We start from the raw sequence: 22,189 nt of genomic DNA on the forward strand, positions 1-22,189 counted from the left end.
CCGGGCTCTTTATCATATGGATGCTAGCGACACTGTCATATACGTGAGCCAAAAGGCGCAAACGGTCCCGGGAAAAGGTAAGACGACACCCGTGGGGATACCGTGCGTGAGGCCGCAAAGTGATATGAGGTGTTACCAGCTAGATCGATGTGACATCGAGTCGGGGTCCTGACAGCGTTGGCATCAGAGCCGGACTGCCTGTAGGTTCTCTAAGCCAAACTGGTCGATGTTGAGTCTAGAAATTCTTTAGTTATATGTAGGGGAATTGTTTGTGGGTTGGAACGTAAGGCTCTTTTTACTCCTTATACCTTGTGACATTCTGATCTGAGTCAGTCCATTCTTCCACATGGGGTTAAGGAATTAGGATCTGTTCTCTCTATCCGGATCACGTGTTACTAATCAGTAGTACCTTATAAGTTTGATGGTTACAAGCCTAGTTCAGTTCTACTACCACATTTTGTGGTAGGAATGGTTTCAAGACTTGATATGATGATGTTGAGTGTGTACGAAATCCTTTGTCAGATGTCTCAATATCCCTTTTGAGCATTTACAGCTGTTATGCTGCCGAAATTTTGCTAGAAATTCTAATGCCTTTGCATTATAATTATGCTTTCAGATGGCCACTCGCGACCTCAATCAAGTGGTTCGCCTGACTCGATGCCTAGATGTACCCGGCCATACTGCTAAGTTGGTCAGGGTAATGACTGAGGCTGGATACCGCTGGTATCCTGAGTACACGGTCGAAGAGCAATTCCGAGACTTTAATCAAAGCCAGTATCTCTGCACTGTCAGGATATTTCCATCTTATCCTGGATCCACTGAGCCTCTTCATTGCTCCTATGGACTCGGGGTTACTATCGAGATGGCTGTGCAGGATGCCGCCTACTCTATGATGACCATTATGCGAGTCAGATCTGGTCTATTTCGGGACTCTGATTTCCGGTATATGCCAGGATCACTTCCGGGAGCACAAGGGTATCTCCAGGCTATCTATGCTGACTCCACTCAGGAGGATTCACGGACTCGCACCACGGCTGAGATGCTCGAGGATAAGGACCGTGAAAATCGGGCCTTAAGGTTAGAGCTCTTCAATACCCGTGCTGACCACTGGGCCACTTTGACTCGGTTCGCACCGGCAGTGCAAGCTGGATTCTCAGATATGCGCGATCTCTATCCTGTGAGATCTGCTCTGCCAGACGTGATGGTTTGGCATGATGTAGGAGGCATCACCCCACCTCGCGGTCCCCGCAGGCCACCGTCTGTTGGTCCAAGACCTCATCCTAGCCCCTATGGTCCACAAGCTCCGCGAGACCGTCTGTTTCCGGATGATCATGTTGAACTTCCGGGCTATGGAGGTGACTTCTACGAGGACTACTACGGATCGGTCTGAGTTAGTAGTAGTATCACTAGTTCGCACTAGCTGTGTCGTCTATCGTCCTGCGTGACTCGTGGGATATGACCTAGTTTGTACTCTTTCCGGAGGTGTAGAAAAATAATGTATAGGAGCTTGAGATGCCTCCGATGAGATGTAATCCTCTTTTCACCGTTTTAGTACTTTGCTTGGTCTTGTACTAAACCTGTATGGTGTGTATGACGATGGAATAAAGAAGCAGTTTCTGTATCTACCATGTCATACGGATGATCATCTTGCATTTCGAGTTATTCCTTACATTCTATATTCTATGTCGGAATTTTATCATTCTGACTAAATCATTGTCTTGTTTACCTAGGATGGTCAACACGCGCGCTAACCCTGCTTCCCAAGAGCAGGCCGAAGGCAGTGAAGCCAGAAATGAACATCTGCCTCAACCTCCTTCACTAGCCGAGGTTATGATGGAAGCTGAGAGAAACAAGCGGGAGACAAACCGGTTGTTGGAGCGTATTGAACAGAACACAGCACACCATCAGAGGGCTAACGTGGTGTCACTTAGTGATTTTATCAAATTGCATCCACCCACGTTCCACCACTCCGTCGAGCCTCTCGACGCTGATGACTGGCTTCGCAGTATCTCTCACAAACTGCGTTCGGCGCTGGTAGCTGAGGCTGACAAGGTCACCTTTGCTGCATATCATCTTGAAGGCCCCACCAGTCTATGGTGGGAGAATTATGGAGCTATGCGCCCAGCAGGCCATGTCACAACTTGGGCTGAATTCAGCGACGCTTTCCGTGAACATCACATTCCGGAGGGTCTCATGGACCGTAAGCGTGAAGAATTTTGCAATTTCACCCAAGGCCGACTTTCTGTGGATGTCTATAGCAGGGAGTTTGGTAATCTTGCACGATATGCAACCGAGGAAGTTTCTACTGACGCCAAGAAGCAAGCAAGGTTCCGCAAGGGCCTTAGTCCTGAGCTTCGCCGCGACCTTCGTCTGCATGAGTGCACATCTTTTTCGAAACTCGTCAACAAAGCCATCAGTGCTGAAACTGGTCAGACTGACTATGACGCAACACGCAAGCATGGACGTGACACGGGTTCCTCATCCGGTGCTGGTCCTCAGAAGCGCCGCGTGTGGGTACCCAACACCGCCCTGCCACCCAGGTTCACACCGAGGCCATCTTTCCAGGCGCCTCGCCCCGCTCAACAGTCTGCTCCAGCTAAGCCCTATGGGGGTCCAACCAATAATGCTCCTCCACGTACCAGTTCCGTGACTTGTTTCAAGTGTGGGGAATCTGGTCATTATATGCGTGAGTGTCCCCAGACCAACCCCAATCAATCTGCTAAAGCTGTTGGCCGTGGCAAGCCGACAGGAAAAGTGTTTCATGCTAAACCGGTCACCGCTTCACGTGGCCATGTCAACTGTGTCTCTGCCGAAGAAGCTCAAGAAGATCCCAACGTCGTTCTCGGTACGCTTCTTGTTAATTGCCACCCGGCATCTGTTCTTTTCGATACAGGAGCCTCTCATTCCTTTATATCTGAAAATTATGCTCGTTTGCATAACGTTGCATTCTGTGATCTGCCGTCCACTATGGAAATCTCTACCCCTGGGTCTAGATGGCAGGCCTCTAGGGTAAGTTATGGAAATGAGATCCAAGTCGACAGACTTGTTTTTCCTTGCGTCTTTGATAGCCCTTAAATCTTCAGTTATTAATATCATTTTGGGTATGGACTGGATGTCAGCTCATCATGCCAAAATTGATTGCTTCTCTAGGACTGTTCAACTCACCCACCCTTCGGGCAAGATAGTCAATGTTTTGACTCGAATAGCCAAGCGACAATTATATTCTCTTAACGCCAGCCCTTTGCCAGACCTTGAGGACGTTCCGGTAGTCCGTGACTTCCCGGATGTCTTTCCAGAAGAATTGCCAGGGGTTCCACCTGACAGGGATGTTGAGTTTGTAATAGACCTCATCCCCGGAACCGTTCCGATTGCTAGAAGGCCTTATAAGATGGCACCCCTAGAACTAGCCGAGCTTAAGAAACAACTCGATGAGTCCTTGAAAAAGGGTTTCATCCGCCCCAGTTCATCTCCGTGGGCTTGCCCCGTCCTATTCGTTAAGAAGAAGGATGGTACGGACCGGATGGTTGTAGATTACCGACCTGTCAATTTGGTCACGATCAAGAACAAATATCCACTTCCCAGGATCAACGATCTGTATGATCAGCTCGCTGGATCTTCAGTCTTCTCTAAGATGGATTTGAGGTTGGGCTACCATCAAATCAAAATCAGAAACGGGGACATTCCTAAAACGGCCTTTGTTACTCGTTATGGCCAATACGAGTACACCGTCATGTCCTTCGGTTTAACCAACGCTCCAGCCACCTTTTCTCGGTTAATGAACTCAATCTTCATGGAGTATTTGGATAAATTCGTCGTAGTTTATCTCGATGATATACTCATCTACTCCAAGAACGAGGAAGAACATGCCGAACATCTAAGGCTAGTGTTGCAGAAACTTCGTGAGCATCGCCTTTATGCCAAATTTTCAAAATGTGAATTCTGGTTGCCAGAAGTGACCTATCTGGGTCATGTAATATCTGGTAAAGGTATTGCTATTAACCCTGAGCGAGTTCAAGCCGTCCTTGATTGGACTCCACCTGAATCGGTCAAGCAAGTTCGGAGTTTTCTAGGCTTAGCGAGCTATTGTCGTCGCTTTGTCGAGAACTTCTCCAAAGTTGCTAAACCTCTAACCGAACTCCTCAAGAAAGATAAGAAGTTCGAATGGACTCCACAATGTGAGCACAGTTTTCAGGAACTGAAAAGACGCCTGACTTCTGCTCCTGTGCTGGTACCGCCAGACTTCTCCAAGGACTTTGTTATCTACTGCGACGCCTCGCGACAAGGACTAGGTTGCATCCTTATGCAAGATCGACACGTAATTGCTTACGCTTCACGGCAATTGCACCCACATGAGGAGAATTATCCTACTCATGATCTAGAACTTGCAGCCGTAGTCTATGCACTTAAGACCTGGCGACATTACCTCCTCGGTAATCGTTGCGAAATATTCACTGATCACCAAAGTCTGAAGTACATTTTCACCCAACCGGATTTGAATCTCAGGCAGAGACGTTGGGTTGAATTGATCACAGACTTCGACTTAGGAATAACCTATACCCCAGGGAAAGCCAACGTCATGGCTGATGCGCTAAGTCGTAAATCTTATTGTAACAATCTGATGTTACAACAAAGTCAACCGCTTCTCCATGAGGAATTTTGGAAGCTTAACCTTCACATTGTACCTCAAGGTTTTCTTTCCACCTTGGTGGCAAAACCTACTCTTACGGATCAAATCATCGCTGCCCAAAAGCGAGATAAGGGAATATCTAAAATCAAGGAGAACATTGCTAGCGGAGGTGCTAGTTGTTTCTCCACAAATGATCATGGTGTTGTGTACTTTGAGAATCGTCTAGTGGTTCCCAAGAACCAGCATCTGCGGCAGTTGATCCTTAAGGAGGCCCATGAATCTCCTCTCACCATTCATCCCGGTAGTACTAAGATGTATCAGGACCTACGCCAGAGGTTCTGGTGGACTAGGATGAAGAGAGAAATTGCTCAGTATATTGCAAATTGCGACGTCTGTCGTCGTGTAAAAGCAGAGCATCAACGACCTGCTGGCACCCTTCAACCCTTAGCTATTCCTGAATGGAAATGGGATAAAATTGGTATGGATTTCATTACCGGTTTTCCCAGGACCAAGAGAGGGAATAATGCTATTTTCGTCGTGGTCGATCGCCTTTCCAAAGTAGCTCATTTCCTACCTGTTCGTGAGAGTATAACCGCTAGTCAGCTGGCAGACTTATACATCTCCCGGATAGTGTCTCTCCATGGTGTTCCTTTGGAAATCAATTCGGATCGAGGAAGTCTTTTCACCTCTCGATTTTGGGAAAGTTTCCAAAATGCTATGGGAACTCGTCTCTCTTTTAGCACCGCTTTCCACCCTCAGTCAAGTGGTCAAGTGGAACGCGTCAATCAGATTCTAGAAGACATGCTTCGAGCCTCCGTTATCTCTTTCGGAATGGACTGGGAGAAGTGCCTTCCATTTGCCGAATTCGCTTACAACAACAGCTATCAATCTAGCTTGGGTAAAGCCCCTTTTGAAGTTCTCTATGGACGACGATGTCGAACACCCCTTAACTGGTCAGAAACCGGGGAAAGACAATTCTTTGGCCTGGATATGATTCAGGAAGCAGAAGAACAAGTTCGTATCGTTCGTGAAAAATTGAAAACAGCCCAATCCCGTCAAAAGAGTCAATATGACCGAAAACATAAGGCTATGACTTTCGAGGTTGACGAGAAGGCTTACCTTCGGGTCACCCCTCTGAAGGGAACCCATCGTTTCGGTATCAAAGGCAAATTGGCTCCTCGTTACATTGGACCTTTTCGCATTCTTGCCAAACGAGGAGAAGTTGCCTACCAATTGGAACTACCTCCGCACCTCTCCAGAGTTCACGATGTCTTCCACGTTTCTCAACTCAGGCGTTGCTTCTCGGATCCTATCCGTGAAGTGGACCACGAAACGCTTGATCTCCAAGATAATCTTACATATCGAGAGTACCCCATTCGTATCCTCGATCAAGCCGAACGTACCACGCGACGTCATAATATCAAGTTTCTCAAGGTTCAATGGTCGCACCATTCTGAGGATGAAGCAACTTGGGAAAGGGAGGATCGTCTTCGACTCGAATATCCCGCCTTCTTCTCGGAGGAACCCAAATCTCGGGACGAGATTCTTTTGAGTGGGGGTGAGTTGTCACACCCTAGCTAGTCATGCATTAGAGTGTTGCATCATGTTTACTTTTTCCTCAGAAACTTGAAATGGGGATGACAGAACCCCCAGTCCCCTCTGAAACCAACTAGGGTTACTAAAATAATTTTTCAATGAACCTGAAATGCCCTTCTAAAATGTCCATCATTTTAGCCTTGGTTCAGAACCTCTGACAAAAGTGGTGCACATTTTTCTAGGCCATCATAGGGTCTTTGAATTAAATCATAGATATTTGAATTTGGGCATTTAAAATAATATAAAATATTTAAATGCTCAAATATCTCCAAACTAAAATGTTTCATGTTGGAAATAATCCAACTATGGACCAGGAGTAGTTTGGTGAATTTTGGAGTTGCCTAGGTATTTTAATTAATTCAACAAAGTTGCAGATATATTAAATAAAACAGAAAACAAAAAAAGAAAGGGGAAAGACTTACCTGTGCGGCCCAGCCAGCTGGCCGGCCCAGCTAGCAGCCGACCCAGCCCAACACTGTAGCTCCCCGTCGTCTTCCTCCCCACGCCCCGAAGCTGCTGCGTGCTCGCGCGCGCGCGGCCGCGCGGCCACCTCCTGCTTGCCGACGCCCTCCTGGCCGCGTGGACGACGTCCGCAGCCCGTCCCGATCCCCCCTGCTCTCGCTCACTCTCCCCCGTTTCTCCCTCGCTCTCTCTCGCTCTCGGCCGAAGCACACCGTCGCTGCCGTTCGCCGTAGCCACTGTCTCCGGCCACCCCTCGCTCCCCCGAGTAGCTCAGAAGCTCCGCCACAACTCCCTCTTCCTCCCCACCGCTCCACGAGTCCCCGGAAGCCCTGCATCGCCGCCACGTCGCCGTTCCCCTCTTCGGGCTCCGACCACCGTCGCCGACGAATTCGCCGTCTCCAGCGCGTCCCCGAGCCCGCTTCGACGCCCACTGCAACCGCGGTGAGCTACGCCACCGTTTCCCCCTCTTCTCCCCCTCGTTCCCTCACCGTAGCTTCATCTCCACCACGGCCGAACCTCCGCCGTCGCCGAGCTCGCCGTCGACGCAGCTCCGGTGACCATTTGGTCACCCCGGCGAGTCCAACGCGTTCACAGAACCCAGTAGAGCATCCCTAGCGCCTCACTTTGCTCGACTTCGAGCTCCAGCACCACTCCCGTGCACGACCGAACCCTGGCGGCCGCAGCCGAGCTCACCGCCGTCAACTCCGGCCACCCCGACCCCAACGGACTCCGCCAAGAGCCGCGGGTCGTCCTCAGCTTCACTCCGGTGATCTCCGCGGTCCATTTGGTGGCCGAAAGGACCAAAACCACTATCGCCGCCGCACTGTTGGTCGCCGCCGGCCAGAACTCCGGCGAGCTGACGTGGCCTAGTTAATTAGCCACTAAACCACCACCTACAGACGCTGACAAGTGGGCCCAGGACTTAGTCAAAGCTAACCAGCCCGGGGTCAACGCGGGATTAGCCCCTGTGACACTGACGTGTGGACCCCACACGTCAGGTTTGACCCGAGCCAGCCCCGTTGACCTGCTGATGTCACTGTGATGTCAGGCTGACGCAGTAATTGAATTTCTGGATTTAAATTAAATCAGGAAATTCCAGAATATTATTTAAACTTCAAAAATTCATAACTTTTATTCAGTAACTCCAAATTGGACAAATTATATATGAAAAATGATCAGAAAAATCCAATCTATCCATCTGTACTATTTTCATGCATGATCAAACAAGTTAAATTGATGTTTTAATCAGAATAAGAAAAGGCACTTTAAAAGGCCATATTTGAATTTGAAATTTGAATCTTTGATTCAAATTTGCTCAAACACTTCTGGCTTTAGTTGCATTAGCCCAACACACTCATGTTGCCATGTTTCATGCATGCATCATATTGTTGCACATTGTTTGGTGATGCCTGTGTATCGTTATCCTTTGCGACAGGATCTGTCCCCGAGGAGTACCGTGATTACCCTAACGAAGAATCGTATCCGTGCAACGAACCATCAGGCAAGCAACCAACCATTTGATCATATCGATACAATCCCATGTTCTCGCTCCTGCTCTCTTTTACTGCATTAAGACAACGCGATTCAAACTGCTGTGTGCTGCGGTAGTTGAACCCATTTCCTCTGCATGACCTGTCATTGCCACAGTAACTAGATGAAACCCACTAGCATGTGTAGGAGTTGATTGAGCCATATGTATGTGTTGTTCCTACCTTGCTATGCCTGCTATGCTTAGAGTTGTGTCAGGTCTGGTTCATCTGGGTGATGGGCTAGAGTGAAATGATTATGTCGGTAATAAGAGTGGTGTGGTGAACACGATTTGGTAAAGGTATCGATGAGAGGCCATGTAGGAGTACATGGTGGGTTGTTTCATTGAAGCCGACCTTAGGCACTGAGATCTGTATGTGTGATTTAAGATACAGCTACTACCATGCATTGGGCCCTGAAATATGACCCCGCTCAACTTCTTAATCACCCTAGCTCTCTGTCCAGGAGTTGCAAGTAGTTTCTGGTGTTTGTAGCCTACTGGAGGCCGTGGACAGCGCTGACCGTAGGGGTGGGCTGTGATGCGGTAGGTACGTGGCCGGGTGTACCGATTACCCGTTAGGTATCTCGGGAACCCTGTTCACATCGTTCGGGGCCGTATGGGAAACCTCGGCCGGACTCCCTGCGGATGGAACCTGAATAGGCGATAAACCTGGACTAGAGGCTTAAGTGTTTAGGTAGGTCGTGGTCTACACCCACGTCGGCTTTCGCTTGAAGTCTGTCGAGCACATGTCGTGTGCAGACGCTAAGTGGTGGAAACATGTATGAAGAAGTACACCCCTGCAGGGTTAACATGATCTATTCGAATAGCCGCGTCCGCGGTAAAGGACTACTTGGTTGCCTATACAGTTCATAGACAAGTAAATGGAAACTACTAAAAGCCTCAAGATAAGTGTGAGTGCCGAGGATGGCTCTTCCGTAGGAAGACGGAGGTGGATCCTCGGTAGTGTATTGAAGTGGTGAGTAGTGGACTCGTGTGCGCAAAACTATTTCAAGTTGGAGTATCGTAGGATAGTCTAGCCAAGAGTCAAAGCTGGCTTGCTGCAATAACTCCACCAACCCTTCTTGATACTATGCATGTATGTAGGATCTGATGTAAGTCTTGCTGAGTACCTTTGTACTCATGTTGCTATAATCTACATTTTACAGAAGACGCTGCAACCCCTTCTGATGGGTTCTATGTAGATGTTGACATCAACGAGTAGGCTAAAGACCCAGGTGGTGACCCTGAGCTTGTGAAGGACCACATAGTATAGCCAGGCTTTCCAAGCCTCTTTTATTTTACTAGTTGTCTGTACTCAGACAAGTTACTTCCGCTGTTGGCTTGTATGATTGTATAACTTGTATGTTGGGTCGTGAGACCCGTAACTTTGTGTGTATATTATGTATGGCTCCCTGAGCCTTGAATAAAGTACTTGTGTCGTAGAGTCATGTTGTGATGCTTCGTTGTAATTGCACATATCGAGCATATTGTGTGTATGATTGAAATGCTTGGTATGTGTGGGATCTGACTATCTAGTTGTTTATCTTTAGTAGCCTCTCTTACCGGGAAATGTCTCCTAGTGTTACCGCTGAGCCATGGTAGCTTGCTACTGCTCTGGAACACTTAGGCTGGCCGGCATGTGTCCTTCTTCGTTCATGTGTCTGTCCCTTCGGGGAAATGTCACGCTTTGAGTACCGGAGTCCTGTTAGCCCGCTACAGCCCGGTTTACCGGAGTCCTGCTAGCCCAGTGCTACAGCCCGGACCCACTTGCTGATGACCGACACGTTCGAAGCTGGGTCATGGATGCCTGTCCCTGTAAGTCTGTGCCACTTTGGGTTTACGACTAGTCATGTCAGCCCGGGCTCTTTATCATATGGATGCTAGCGACACTGTCATATACGTGAGCCAAAAGGCGCAAACGGTCCCGGGAAAAGGTAAGACGACACCCGTGGGGATACCGTGCGTGAGGCCGCAAAGTGATATGAGGTGTTACCAGCTAGATCGATGTGACATTGAGTCGGGGTCCTGACACCAAGGACCGCAATGGCAGGTCACGTCAAAACAAAAACAAATGCCGCATTAACGGCGACAGCAATGAGGATACGACAGTCAATGCCGGATTCCGAGGCTCCAAGCCCGGTCAACGGAAGAAGCCATTCAAAAGAACCACTCCGGGCCCGTCCCATTTGGACCGAATACTCGACCGCTCCTGTCAAATACATGGAACCCCCGAAAAGCCAGCTAACCACACCAACAGAGATTGTTGGGTATTCAAGCAGGCAGGCAAATTAATCGCCGAAAACAATGACAAGGGGCTACACAGCGATGACGAGGAAGAGACCCGGCCGCCAAACAACAGAGGACAAAAGGGATTCCCCCCTCAAGTTCGGACGGTAAACATGATATACGCAACGCATATCCCCAAGAGGGAGCGGAAGCGTGCACTAAGGGACGTATACGCGATGGAGCCAGTCGCCCCAAAATTCAACCCATGGTCCTCTTGCCCGATCACTTTCGATCGAAGAGACCATCCGACCAGTATCCGCCATGGCGGATTCGCCGCATTGGTTTTAGACCCAATCGTCGATGGATTTCACCTCACGAGAGTCCTGATGGACGGCAGCAGTAGCCTGAACCTGCTTTATCAGGATACAGTGCGCAAAATGGGCATAGACCCTTCAAGGATTAAACCTACAAAGACAACCTTCAAAGGCGTCATACCAGGTGTCGAGGCCAGTTGTACAGGCTCAGTCACACTGAAAGTGGTCTTCGGATCCCCGGATAATTTCTGAAGCGAGGAGTTAATCTTCGACATAGTCCCGTTCCGCAGTGGCTATCACGCTCTGCTCGGACGAACCGCGTTCGCAAAATTCAATGCGGTGCCGCATTATGCATACCTTAAGCTCAAGATGCCAGGCCCTCGTGGAGTCATCACGGTCAATGGAAACACGGAATGCTCCCTCCGAATGGAGGAAAATACAGCGGCTCTCGCGGCAGAAGTACAGAGCAGCCTTTTAAGGTAATTTTCTAGTCCGGCCATTAAACGACCGGACACGGCCAAACGCGCCCGGAGCAACATCAACCAAGACCACCTGGCACATTCCGAGCACGCGTAGCAATGCGGCCTCAACCCCAGCCCTCGCACAATTGTAAGACAAACTCTCCGCGTACATAATTACGCCCTGGAGATACCATGGGCATAGGGGGAGAGGCACAACCACAACAGACCTAGAGTGCGGTTCGACCACACTAGGGGCTCCCAAGTGTGTCGCTCTTTTTATCTTTTATTTCTCTCTTTTTTATACAGAACTCTGTCCGGCGGCGAACCTGCCGAACTCATGATGCAACAGTCAGGGAGGGACAAAGGCCGCGACAAACACTCAGGTGGTCTCCATTACGAGCATTAAATTTGTTAAATACACCATTCCGCGGCCTACCCCTGGAGGGAGACGCCTTTAATTCGTCCAATCCCTTGCTTTCCGCACTATTTGTATCATCCCGCATTCATAGCAGATCTTCTCGAATAAAATGCAGCACTTTTTGCCCATAATTGCATTATCTTATATATATATATATGTTCATTTACGACATGTTGCATCCGTACATTTTGGTACGGCCAAATACACCAGGGGCTTATGTTCCCCGCATTATGGTGTGATAAAGTCCGAACACTTTCACAAGTGCGACACCCTGAACTTATAGCATTATATGAATCGGCTCCGAATCATGTCTTGGGTCAATAGTTGGGTTTGCCCGGCTCCCATGTTTGGCACCTTACGTTCCGTTCTATCAGCTAAGGTAGCACTGGGAGAACCACTGCGATTGCGCCCCGGTTGAGCCGGGTTAACGCCTCAGTGGAGAAAGCTAAAACTGGCTGTCATGATAAGGTGAAAGACTGGTCGCTGTTTGAGAGGTCCTTTCGGGTCCTTAAAGACCTACGCCGCTCCGAGCGAAGTTCCGGATAATGTCCGACGAAGGCGTGGATAGCGCCCCTAATTCGGTCTTCCGAATACTAGGGGCTTCGCCGAAATTTAAAATTATAGAATTCTATGGCTAAGTGAGAGTGTTCAAGCACTATAAGTCCGGTTGCCTTGTTCGTTGTGTTGAGCGCCTCCCTAGATGGACCCAAAAATGGGAACAAGAGTGCTCAAGTTTATCCCGAACACCCCAGCACTCGTGGCATGGGGGCTGAAGCCGACGACTTGCCATCTCTCAGATTTAATAAACGGCCGCACAGAAGGTAATATTTTAAATTAACAAGCGTTGCTTAGCGCATATGAACAAAGTTTTCAGCGCACAGGATAACACATCGCGAATTTACTCAATAATTACATCCTTGGGGCACTCATCCGCAATCTTGCGGGCACCCTTCAGGACAGTCTTATAGTACATTTCGGGCGTACGATATTCCTTGCCCGCAGGTGGCGCGTTAGTGATTAGCTTCTCCGCATCTAGCTTGCCCCAATGCACCTTTGCGCGGGCAAGGGCCCGACGAGCACCTTCAATACAGGCAGAGCGCTTGATAACCTCCACCCAGGGGAACACATCCACCAACCGTCGCACGAGGCCGAAGTAGCTCCCAGGCATGGCCTCTCCAGGCCACAGCCGGACTATGAGGCCCTTCATGGCCTGCTCGGCCACCTTGTGGAGCTCGACCAGCTGCTTCAACTGGTCGCTAGGGGGCACCGGATGGCCGGCCTCAGCATACTGAGACCAGAAGACCTTCTCCGTTGAGCTCCCCTCCTCGGCCCAGTAGAATGCGGCGGCATCAGACATGCTGCGAGGCAGATCTGCAAACGCCCCTGGAGAGCTCCGAATTCGGGTAAGTAACACATAATTTACATTCACATGCTTGCTTTGCATGAAAAATGCCTTACCCGCCGCTATCTTCCTCACCAACTCAATCTCCTGAAGGGACTTATGGGCATCGGCCTTGGCAGTCTTGGCACTTTCGGGAGCCGAGGCAAGCTCAGACTCTCGAGTCTTTGAGTCACGCTCCAAACTCTCATGCTTTTCCATGAGAGCCTGGAGCTCTTGCCGAACCACCGCCACCCGCGCCTCCTGCTTTTCTCGCTCTGCCCGTTCCGCGGCCGCATTGCGTTCGGCCGCAGACACGGCCTCCTTCAGGGTCGCCACCTCATTCGTGGCCCCTGCAGTACCCATGTTATCCTTGTTATTTTTTGTTGCAACCTAAATCCTTTTCTGTAAGGTACAAGTTCAAAGTGGTGTTACTCACCTTCTTTGTCCTGGAGCTGCTTCTTGGCGCGGTCGAGCTCTTGCTCGGACCGCTCGAGCTCCTGCTTCAAAGCACCGACCTCCGCAGTCAGTGCGGCAGAGGTCAGCAGCGCAGCCTGCAACCCATATTGACATAATTTTTTAGCAACCCTGCGTATATCTTCTTTTTTTTAGATCCTCAGTCCGGCTTTTCTTTCCGAACACCGAACCGAGCATCAGGGGCTACTGCCTATGCGGTATTACATTGCATATTTTTAACTTCTTACCTCAAAGCCTGATAGAAGGCTACTGCAGGCTTCGGTCAGCCCGCTCTTGGCAAGATGTACCTTCTGAATCACCGCACTCATAATAGTGCGGTGTTCTTCCTCGATGGAAGCACTCTGCAGGGCCTCCAACAAATTGTCCGGCGCCTCCGGTTGGACGGAAGCTGCCGGCGTCACGGTCTTGCCCTTCGTGCGAAGGGGCCGCCGGCCGGACTCTGGAACCATTGCGGGTTCTGATATGGAGTCCGGCGCAAAGTCCGGGAGGACGCCTTGTGGCGCCTCCGGAGCCTCCCCCTGATGGGTCCCTTCTTGGGATCCCACCTCGGCGTCCTCGGTGTCGCGAGGGGTGGAGGCGGTCGGGATGGAGTCTACATCCGACGGAGCCAACAACCCGCTCGATGAAGCAGGGAGATCATCATTGGCCGGACTACAGGCAGCATGCGGCATCAGAATGACACTATGTGACACAGAAAAAGAAATTATAAATCACTTAGGAATCTGGATACTTACGATCTCGCTGGAGGCCTGGCCCTTGAAGGCCATTCTTCCTCGCCAACGTTGATGTTGGCGGAGCTGTCCGGGGGAATAGTCCTTCCACTCTTGGACCCTTCGGCCTCCCCTGTTGGGGAAGCCTTCCTCTTCCTCTCTCCCTCCTCTGGGAGAGAGTCCTCTTTCTCCTCCTCGTTTTCGGGGGAGGAGTCCGCCCCGGAGTCGTCGGACACCTGAAAACGGGAACTCTTTCGAGCGACCGTGGCCTCCTTCTTGGCCTTCTTCTCCGGCACCACGTGCGGTGCCGGAACCAGCAGCCTCGCTAGATGGGCGTCTACTGGGTTTTCTGGCATGGGAGCCGGGCAGATAATCTGCTCCGCCTTCCTCATCCAGTCCTGTCAAAGGAAAAGGGGAAATTAAAACCCGCATAAAGTTAAACTATGAAAAGCAAGTGTCCCGTAAAGGGGTAGAATCACTTACCTCGTCGGCTTGGCGCTGCGAGCGAAATCCGCGATCTTCAGTCGCGGATGCGGGGGCTTCGGCGCCCTTAAATAGCACCCTCCAGGCGCCTTCGTACGTCGTGTCGAAGAGCCCGCTCAGCGCCTGGTGCTGTTCCGGATTGAACTCCCACAGATTGAATGCCCGCTCTTGGCATGGGAGAATCCGGCGGACGAGCATGACTTGGACCACATTAACCAGCCTGAGCTTCTTCACCAGCTTCTGGATACAGGCTTGGAGTCCCGTCAGCTCCTCCGAACTACCCCACAACAAGCCCTTCTCTTTCCAGGAGGTGAGCTACGTGGGGATACCAGATCTGAACTCGGGGGCCGCCGCCCACTTAGGGTCGCGCGGCTCGGTGATATAGAACCACCCCGATTGCCACCCCTTGACGGATTCCACGAAGGCCCCTTCGAACCAAAGGACATTGGGCATCTTACCCAACATGGCACCTCCGCACTCCGCTTGAGTGCCCTTCACTACCTTCGGCTTGACATTGAAGGTCTTGAGCCACAAACCGAAGTGGGGCTGGATGCAGAGGAAGGCCTCGCACACGACGATAAACGCCGAGATGTTGAGGATGAAGTTCGGCGCCAGATCATGAAAATCCAGGCCGTAGTAGAACATGAGCCCCCGGACAAAGGGGTGAAGTGGAAAACCCAGTCCGCGGAGGAAGTGGGGAAGGAAAACGACCCTCTCATGGGGCCTGGGGGTGGGGATGAGCTGCCCCTCGTCGGGCAGCCGGTGCGCGATGTCGCCGGACAGGTAGTCGGCGCTGCGCAGTCTCTCGATGTGCTCCCCCGTAAGGAGGAGGTCATCCACTTGCCTCCCGCTCCGGACATAACTGGGGAAGGTTGAGACGAGATGTGCGGGCTTGGGCGCTGGAGCTCGAGTGCGCGGAGATGGATAGGCAAAGGAGGAAGAAGGCGTAGGTCAAAGGGTGACTCCTTATCCCTTATATGGGCGGGTGAAGTCTACGCGTCCCCCACCGGCCTGGGATAACTCGCTTATCCCCCAAGCATCACCATCAATGGCGCGGTTGGGTTACCCACGTTCGTATTGATGAGAATCCCGGAATAAGGGGGAACACGATCTCTGCTTCGACAAGACGTGCCAAGGAAACCGCTTCGCTAAATGCGCTGAGGTGGTAGAGTAAAAAACGATTCAAGTAATGGCTTGGTAGTGGCGTGACGTCATGCCGCAAAAAATGTCAGCAGATTGAACTTGTGTATATATTATTCTCTCTATGGTGGAATGTGGAATTTATTTTGCAGAGCCGGACACTATCCTGGTGTTCACAATCTTCTATCATTCGGAGGAGGAACCCGCCTTGCAATGCCAAGCAATATACGTGCCGGACTTATCGTCATTGAAGCCTGGTTCAGGGGCTACTGAGGGAGTCCTGGATTAGGGGGTGTCCGGATAGCCGGACTACCATCATCAGCCGAACTATCATCGGCCGGACTATCATCATCGACCGGACTCCAAGACTATGAAGATACAAGATTGAAGACTTCGTCCCGTGTCCGTATGGGACTTTCCTTGGCGTGGAAGGCAAGCTTGGCGATACGGATACGTACATCTCCTACCATTGTAACCGACTCTATGTAACCCTAGCCCTCTCCGGTGTCTATATAAACCGGATGGATCTAGTCCGTAGGACACGACAACAACAACCATTACAATCATACCATAGGCTAGCTTCTAGGGTTTAGCCTCCTTGATCTCGTGGTAGATCCACTCTTGTAAACATCCACAATATCAATATCAATCAAGCAGGACGTAGGGTTTTACCTCCATCAAGAGGGCCCGAACCTGGGTAAAACATCGTGTCCCTTGTCTCCTGTTACCATCCGCCTAGACGCACAGTTCGGGACCCCCTACCCGAGATCCGCCGGTTTTGACACCGACAGTAGCACCTGATTTTTTGGCGAAGCTTTAGCAGCTGGAGGAGCGAGCGGGGTGGGAGTCGGATCAGCTTGGTGGCTGCTCCCCCCGCCAGATCCAGTAGATCTCTGGAGCTTCTCCACCCACACGCCCTCCGAATTGTTGTCGATGCGCTCCTTGGAAGCAGCTGCAGCGTCCCAGCGCGAGGTACCCGTTGTGTCCGAGTGGGTGGAGTTGCCGTTGTTGTTGTTGACGTCGTCGCGCCGCCACGAGAACCGCCCGCCGCCGTGGTCAGATCTGCCCGTGCCATGATCGAAGCGCCCGCCGCCGCGGTCGAAGCGGCCGGCACCACGACCCGCCCGACCAGCACCGAATCCCTCATGGCGGTCGCCGCAGAATCCATGCCTGTCGGGGTTCTAAGTCTGACAGTAGAATGGGGGGTAAGTATGGAAAGGCAAGGTCCTAGCTATGGAGTAGTTGTACACACGGGTGTTTAGCGAGTTCAGGCCCTTCTCGGAGGAAGTAACAGCCCTACGTCTCGGAGCCCAGAGGCGGTCGACTGATCTCTGTGTATATGAGTTACAGGGGTGCGAACCCTTCTACCAGTGGAGGGGGGTGGCTTATATAGAAGACGCCAGGACCCCAGCCAGCCCACGTAGAGGGGGGTTTAAAGTCCAATCGGGAGTGATGACCAAAACTTCCATGATTAAGTCGACCACCGCTGGGACCTCGACTTCAGTCGGATCTGTGGCGCTTTTAGGCTGCGGGGCTTCTTCAGTGAAAGGATCCTCTTGAACCGATGGTGTGTAGACATGTTCCGAAAACATGCCACTCGGAATGGCTTCCCTCTTGGAACCTATCTTCGCCAAGTCATCGGCTGCTTGATTTTTCAGTTGGGGAACGTGATGGAGTTCTAACCCTTCGAATTTCTTTTCAAGCTTCCTCACTGCATTGCAGTATCCAGTCATGGCTGGGCTTCTAACGTCCCACTCCTTCATCACCTGATTGACCACCAAATCTGAGTCGCGGTAAACCATAAGGCGACGGACGCCGAGTGAAATGGCCATGCGCAACCCATACAACAGTGCTTCATATTCTGCTTCATTGTTGGAGGAATCAAAGTGGATCTAGAGCACATATCTGAGCTTATCTCCTCGGGGAGAAACCAAAACTACCCCAGCACCAGAACCATTTAACATCTTAGAGCCATCAAAGAACATGGTCCAATGCTCCGAGTGAACTTGAGTCGGCTGCTGCTGTTCAATCCACTCGGCAAGGAAATCTGCTATAGCCTGGGACTTAATGGCTTTCTTTGCCTCGAATTTGATATCAAGGGGAAGGAGTTCAATCGCCCATTTAGCCACTCGACCAGTTGCATCTCTGTTGTGCAGAATCTCCGACAATGGTGCGCCGCTGACGACTGTAATGTCATGATCAGAGAAATAATGAGCAACCTTCTTCATGGTCATGTAGATCCCATATACGAGCTTCTGATAATGAGGATATCTTTGCTTCGATGGGGTCAAAACTTCAGAGAGATAATACACTGGGCGCTGAACTTTGAAGGCTTTCCCTTCTTCTTCCCGCTCGACCGTAAGTACTGTACTGACGACTTGTCCTGTGGCTGCAATATAAAGCAACAGAGGCTCTTTGCTGATTGGAGCAGCAAGCACCGGCTGGGTGGAGAGCAGAGTTTTTAACTCGGCAAACGCTGCATCAGCTTCTGGAGTCCACTCGAACTTGTCTGCCTTTTTCATCAGTCGGTAAAGGGGCAACGCCTTTTCATCGAGGCGAGAGATGAATCGACTTAACGCGGCCAAGCATCCAGTAAGCTTCTGGACATCGTGCACACGCACAGGGCGTTTCATTCGGAGTATGGTGCCAACTTTTTCTGGGTTAGCATCGATTCCTCGTTCGGAAACGAGAAAACCGAGTAACTTCCTGCCAGGTACTCCGAATGTGCACTTTGAAGGATTGAGCTTGATATCATACCTCCTGAGATTGGCAAATGTTTCAGCTAAGTCAGTCGACAGGTCGGAACCCTTTCGCGACTTGACCACGATATCATCCATGTATGCTTCCACATTCCAACTGATTTGAGTGAGTAAACACTTTTGAATCATTCTCATGAACGTGGCTCCGGCATTCTTGAGGCCGAATGGCATGGTGATATAGTAGAAGCACCCGAATGGGGTGATGAAAGCTGTTTTGATTTCGTCGGGCCCATACAGACGGATCTGATGATACCCGGAATAAGCGTATAGAAAAGACAATATCTCGCACCCTGCGGTCGAGTCGACAATTTGGTCGATGCGAGGGAGAGGAAAATGATCTTTCGGGCAGGCCCGATTGATATGTTTGAAATCAATGCACATACGAAGGGAATTGTCCTTTTTGGGAACCATAACGACATTGGCGAGCCACTCGGAGTGGTATATCTCTCGGATGAACTCTGCTGCAAGGAGTCGAGCCACCTCTTCGCCAATGGCTTTTTTCTTCTAAACGGCGGACTGTCGAAGATGTTCTTTAACGGGTTTTGCCTTTGAATCGACTCTAAGGCGATGCTCAGCCAGTCCCCTAGGAACACCTGGCATGTTAGCTGGCTTCCATGCGAAGATGTCCCAGTTCTCACGGAGGAACTGGATGAGCGCTTCTTCCTATTTAGAGTCGAGTGTAGTGGAAATATGGGTTGGAGCTGCATTGGGGTCAGTCGGGTGGATGTGAACTAGCTTCGTCTCACCGGACGACTGAAATGCTGACTCTGTGGCGGGCTTCTTGGCCCGCAGTAAATCACTCGGATCTACGTTCTTCTTGTATCCCTCTAGCTCTATCACTGTTATCTGGTCATCTGCAATCTTTGAGCCTTTCTGGAAACACTCTTCTGCTTTCTTCCGGTTACCAGTGACGGTGATCACGCCTTTGGGGCCAGGCATCTTTAACTTGAGGTACACGTAACATGGTCAAGCCATGAAGCGGGTGTAGGCTGGTCTTCCCAAGATAGCGTGGTAGGCGCTCTGGAAATCCACGATTTCAAATGTCAGCTTCTCTTTGCGGAAATGCTTCGAGTCGCCGAACACCACATCCAGAGCTATTTGGCCGAGTGACTCAGCCTTCTTTCCTAGGATGACTCCGTGAAAACTCATGTTGCTGAAACTGATCCTGGACATCGGAATGCCCATTCCCTTGAGCGTCTCTGCATACAGTATGTTCAACCCGCTGCCGCCATCCATCAATACCTTCGTCAGTCAAGTGCCTTCGACGACCGGGTCGACCACCAGTGCTTGCCTCCCAGGGGTGGCAATATGAGTAGGATGGTCCGACTGGTCGAAAGTAATGGGAGTTTGTGACCATCTCAGATAGTTTGGTGTTGCCGGTGCGACCATATTGACTTCACGGTTGATCACTTTCAGTCGAGTTTTGTTCTCTACATCAGCAAAAATCATCAGAGTGGAGTTGACATGAGGGTACTCTCCATCACTGTCCTGCTTGTCCTCAGCCTTGTCCGACTCCTTCTCTTTGTCCTTCGGTTGTTTCCCTTGGAACTGCTGGATTAAGAGCCGGCACTGGCGAGTGGTATGCTTTGGGTAGATGAAGTTACCCTCTTCGTCTTTCTTCGTGTGGATATGACACGGCAAGTCCATCACATCATTACCTTCCTTATCTTTTACTTTCTTGGGGTTCCAAGATCCTTTGGGCTTCCCTTTAAATTTGCCCTGTGTCACGGCTAGAGCCTCTCCAGGAGCTGCTGGCTCGGCCTTCCGCTTTTGCTTCCGACTGGAGTTTCCTTTATCCGACTGACTCGGCTTGTACTTGCCGCTCCAGAGTCGGTCCTCTTCTTCGCCGTTGGCGTACTTGGTGGCTATTTCCATCATTCGACTCAGGGTCATGTCTCCAGTCCGACCAAACTTCAGGCTCAACTCTCTGTTCTTGACGCCATCTTTGAAGGCGCAAACCGCTTGATGGTCCGACACATTCTCTATAGTGTGATGCAAAGTGATCCACCTCTGGATGTAGTCCCTCAGTGTTTCACTCGACTTTTGTACACAAACTTGTAGCTCAGTCAATCCAGCAGGTCGCTTGCAAGTTCCCTCAAACGTTCTGACGAACACTCGAGAAAGATCTTCCCAGGTGTAAATGCTGCTGGGAGCTAACTGATTCAACCATGCCCTGGCTGAACCCTCTAGCATAAGTGGCAAATGTTTCATGGCCACCTCATCATTACCGCCACCAATCTGAACAGCCACTCGGTAGTCTTCGAGCCAAGTTTCAGGCTTAGACTCTCCGGTGAACTTACTCACCCCAGTCGCCAACCTGAAGTTGGGGGGTATCACTGCGGCTCTGATCGCTCTGCTAAAACATTCTGGACCTGAAACGTGGACTCGGCTGCTTGTGGGCACATCTCTGTCATGACCACCTCTATGAGCTCTGTTTCGGTCAACCAAACTTGCACGATGATGGATCTCGCGTCAAAGCCTGGCTCTCTGGGGTCGATTGGAGCTCTCCGCCCGACACTGAGCTGGTGTCTGTCATCTTGCTACCGATGGGTGTTAGACCCACTTCTCGGAGGAGGAGTGGGCACTCGACGCCTGTCATCGCGATCAAATCGGTCATCATAGTGGTCCCGCCGGCCTTCACGTCCCATGCGCCTCGGAGGCGACCTTGGACTGTGAGCCGACTGAACAGTATTCGCAGCGACAGATCGACTGTGAATCCTGTTACGTGACTGTGACACAGCTGAATTCTGATCTCCTGCCGCCCGGAGCAAATCTCTGATCTGCATCAAGCCTCTTCCAGCCTCTGACTGAGAGGGCTGAATTGACTCCGCTATGCGGGCTGCAACTGCCAAATTCTGAATTGGGGTTCGATATACCTGAGTTGGTTGCGGAAAGAGCTGACGCCGATTGGAGTTAGTCGCTCGCTGACGCGCACGCTCGTCGAGTGCTCGCTGAAGGTTCTCCAGTTGAGTGCGTTCAGCCAGGTTGGCTAAACGTGCCTCTTCCAGGGCGCGAGCCTCAGGTGTTTCTCCTGCTATGGGAGTATGCAGGGCATCCATGTTCCGGCGGCGAAGTTCTTCTCTCTGCTGGGAAGTGAGCGGCTTGGGTTGGTACTCTTCATGGGCTTGAGCGGGGTCGTCCTCATCATCCATCCCATCGCCGCGGGGGAAACCGGGAGGACTACGGGGCCCGTTGACCATCAGGACCTCCGCTGCTGGGTCTCTGCTATCGCACTCGGATGCAGTCCCTACGGAGCCAGTCGACAGGTCGAACAGGCCGTAGAGAGATTCGTCGGGCTCAATGGCCGCGACTTGTGTGGTTGCCGATTGGCGAGCCACTGCATGCCTCACCCATCGCTGGAGCCTCGACCGACCAGAGCGCTTGCGCTGGTGGGAGACAGGGAGGGAGGACGGCGCAGGAGTCGATCAGTATGGAGTCGACGGCTGTCGCAGCAAGACGCCGTGGACACACGCCCGAAAGTGCATCGTCCCGCGGACGGGGAGCGCGTCGATGTCGAGTGGTGCCTCCTGGAGCCAAGCGGAGTCGTCGGCGATGAAAGTGAGCGCACCGAGACGGATCTCGTGGCCCTCGACCAGTGCTCCGCCGGAAA

Source organism: Triticum aestivum, chromosome 6B (assembly GCF_018294505.1).
Source record: "Triticum aestivum cultivar Chinese Spring chromosome 6B, IWGSC CS RefSeq v2.1, whole genome shotgun sequence".
NCBI classification, from domain to species: domain Eukaryota; kingdom Viridiplantae; phylum Streptophyta; class Magnoliopsida; order Poales; family Poaceae; genus Triticum; species Triticum aestivum.